We start from the raw sequence: 3,879 nt of genomic DNA, 5'->3' as shown, positions 1-3,879 counted from the left end.
ATAGCTTTTGTCCTAAAGATCCACGCCCTTGCCTCCGCATGCTAGAGCTGGCTGTATCCATCGTGGCATATAAAATTTAAAGGAAACGTTATAACCTAAATTGGAAGTATTCGCTCCTGAAGATTTCAATTATCAGTGTCGAAAATAATAATAACGTTGAAATAACTAGTCAAACTCACGACGGTCAACATTTCCTAGCCTAAAAGTTGTGTTCACTGAATTAATTTTTATTTATCTCACTTTCGCAGAAGTTCATTCAAAGTGGATTGTTTCAAACAAAAAACATCAATACCTATATCTGAATCTTCTAACTGAATTACTAATTTAAATAACTGCGACAACTATTTCAATAAATATCAGTATTCCAATTCTTAGAAAAATGTTCATTTGAATATTCTAACGATTATGAAGGACATTCCAATTCCGAGGTGGATAGGTGAAGAATCACCATTATAATATCAGACTGAATTGAATACTAAAAAATGAAATAGAAAAAAAGATAACGACGAGGATGGGATTCGAACCCACGCGGGCAGAGCCCATTGGATTAGCAGTCCAACGCCTTAACCACTCGGCCACCTCGTCTGTGTTAACCAGATACTAAGGTTGTGATATCGAACCGCTAATAAAAAAATAGCACAGTTAAAATGGTATGAAGCATAGGCCGATAAAAATAGTTGCTTTTTCAAAATTCACCTACTTACCAATTTTCACTTCATTATGTGATTGAAATAATGTCTTCCTGGTTCAATTACAAAAATAATTCAGTTTGTTCAAAGTTGTCTTGGATAATGAAATAAATACAAATGTATAATCTTAAGACGTTGAACTGCTGCTGATTGAGTTTTTTATAAATTGTAATCCTTGAGCGACTCCACTAGAAATGGAATAGACTTAAATCAGGTTATCTTGCAGGACACTCCACTGGTCCTCTTAGACCAATTGACCTGCCAAGAATGTTTTTATTCAAATTGTGACGAATAGCAAAGGCTAACTGAGTGGCTATCCCAATCTGATGATCTGGTAGCTGATTCTGATAGTAACGGTCTTCAAGTGCGGGGCTGACGGTTCTTATGACAATTGTAAACCAATTTCTTCCTGGTAGAAAAAGGACCATCAATACAGTCTTCCTAAGATGTGATCCACACTAATGAGTGTGCATTTTTGTCAGACTGATATATGACATAATTGAACAAATCTGCTGCAATATTAGTGCTTTTCCCAAAGCAATTACTTCTAAAATAAATCTTTCAAAGAGATGTGTAGATCGTTTTTGGAATTTACTTTAAGATACAAATTGATTTTTACTTCCGTTGGAAATTTCCCACTTTTTGTATAAAGATGGAAAAGTAGAAAGCCAAAACTTCACTTTTCTAGAATCTAAAATATCCCCTTTCATTCAATAATTGTATTGTATTGTATAGTACTTTATTGGTCAGTAATACACGACATAGTGTTTTGACAAGTCATTGACTACACCTAATCCGAAATCTAAATTAAATTTGTTTATGATCAAAATATACATGTTGGATTTAACAATAATTATTATACCTTTTCATGATACTATTTTTTGGATTCCAAATTTCAAAATTTGTAAAATTCATTTACATGTTTGTTAAAATTGGTTTAATAATGTTAAGAAAGCTTATCGACTATCATTGAAGAAATCCAAATTCAGAGATGTCATAATAGGCAGAGCATTGTAAGCGAGTTTTCAGTTTTGTTTTGAATATGGCTATTGGAGCTTCTTTGATAAAGTCTGGTAGAGAGTTGAATAATCTGATACCAATAAATTTTTTATTCGTAGAGGTTAATCTGTTATTTGGAATAGTTAGTTTGGGCAGTTATTTTGTGCATCTAGGTTAACCCTACATCAACTCAAAAATTTTATAGGATCCAGATTTTCAACAATATCAAGGGCACTAATTTCTTCATTGTTGATAGAAATATTCAATTATTCTTGACCATGAAAGTAGTCCTAAATAGCGAAACAGGTTAATTTAAGTTTTCAGAAACAACTCCAAAACCCCCGATAATACTGAAAAAATGGTGTTGTACGATACGAAAGTTCAAATTGGTTGGACTTTGGGTCTACTTGAGATTTATGCATCGCTCTCTATCAGAACTTTTAGTCGTGGTCAGTGTATAACTATAAAAAAGAAACACTTTCTGTATAATTCAATAATCTTAGAGGAAAGTAGTTGTTTAAGTTGTTTTTTGGTTCGTATTGAATACCAACAAAAAAATTATGAAAGTTGCAGTCCTTCCCTTTTTGAATTATATACGGGGTAACTAAGAAGATTTTGCGACTCTGTTTATATTAGATTTCTATTTACTAATTGATTCATGAATTTATTCTCGAATGATTTTGAAATATATATACAGAATGTTTGTCACAAGTCGTCGTAAGGGGCTGTTGGGGAATTGAAGGCACCACTGTTACGACTCAAGACTTTGATAATTGTGATGCACTGTTTGGAACCTTTGGTGTAGTTTACTGGAGTTTTATTTCAACATTAAACCGTTATTTCAACACATCGACACGTGTTCCAACCACTAAGTGATCATCTTCAAGAGGAAGATTAAAATAAACTGTTGAGGATGATCACTTGGTGATCGAAAAACATGTCGGGGTGTTAAAATAACTGTTTGGTGTTGGGATGAAACTCCAGTTTAATTCAAGACTTTGATAACACAGTTTCAAACACACGCTGATTTTTCATCAGCTTAATCGGTCGGTCGGTAACTGGTCGGTTCGATCTGGGTGCTTTGTTTACTCACTCAAATCGAACGCCGTGTTGGTCGGTGGTTCAAGCCCCAGGTTAAACGATCGATTTTCACTTGCTATCGTCCAACCCGTGTTAGGAATCACACGTTGATAGGTAAGACCTCGTTAGTTCTCAGCTCGCACAAGTTTCGACTTCTAAGGATTGTCGTTCGTAGGTGTGCGACAACTGGTTAACGGAAAAACAGACTAATTTAAATATCCGCAAAAAGAGTGAAAAATGTTATCTCATGAATATTATCATCAAGCTAAAAAGCATCCCAAATCAGTGAACGAATTCAAATAACACTTAATTGAGAGACTTCTACTGAATTGTCTACAAAACTGCAACACATGTTTCGCTATACAATAGTTTTCTCAGGCGTACTCATACTGTCTGGCGTCAGTAATAATACGCCTGAGTAAGTTATTATTCATACTGACGGGTGTCAGTGATAGGAGGAAGCTATTCTTCATACTGACTGATGTCAGTGACAATACGTCTGAGGAAGCTATTGTTCATACTGACTGGCGTTGGTGACAATACGCCTCAGGAAGCTGTTGTTCGTACTGTCCGGGGTCAGTTACAACACGCCTGAGGAAGCTGTTGTTCATACTGACTGGCGTCAGTGGTAACACGCTTGGGAAAGCTATTATTCATATTGACTGACATTAGTGACAACATGCCTGAGGAAGCCTTTGTTCCTACTGACTGGCATCGATGAAAACAGGCCTATGGAAGCTATTATTCATGCTGACTGGCATGAGTGATCACACGCCTGTGAAAAATATTTTTCATACTGTCTTTGTCGCTTACAACATGCCTGAGGAAGCTATTGTTCATACTGACTGGCGTCAGTGCCATTACGCCTGAAGATGCTATTGTTTATATTGACTAGGGTTAGTGAAAATACACGTGAGGAGGCTATTGTATAGCGAACTTCGTGTTTCAGTGTTATGACTGCTTTCTCAGGCGTATTAATACTATATGATATCTATTCTATAGCAAAACAAGTGTCGCGGTTTTGTTGACTGTTCAATAAAGTGTTACTTGAATATTTCATGATTTTTTCTCAAGTATCGATCAATTCCTTCTCATATTAGTGAACTGAATC

At 35.5% G+C, this 3,879-nt stretch overlaps 1 non-coding gene across 1 annotated transcript; it reads right to left on the bottom strand.

The window, feature by feature from the left end:
• Window positions 1-503: 503 nt before the first annotated feature.
• On the bottom strand, window positions 504-585 carry TRNAS-GCU (transfer RNA serine (anticodon GCU)). The gene has a single exon. It is a non-coding gene; the product is annotated as a tRNA-Ser (tRNA).
• Window positions 586-3,879: the final 3,294 nt, after the last annotated feature.

Source organism: Leptinotarsa decemlineata, unplaced genomic scaffold, assembly GCF_025532065.1.
Source record: "Leptinotarsa decemlineata unplaced genomic scaffold, Ldec_3_MD MMD2_tig00001719_RagTag_RagTag, whole genome shotgun sequence".
Taxonomy (NCBI): domain Eukaryota; kingdom Metazoa; phylum Arthropoda; class Insecta; order Coleoptera; family Chrysomelidae; genus Leptinotarsa; species Leptinotarsa decemlineata.
This window is presented reverse-complemented; position numbering and strand designations above follow the sequence as displayed.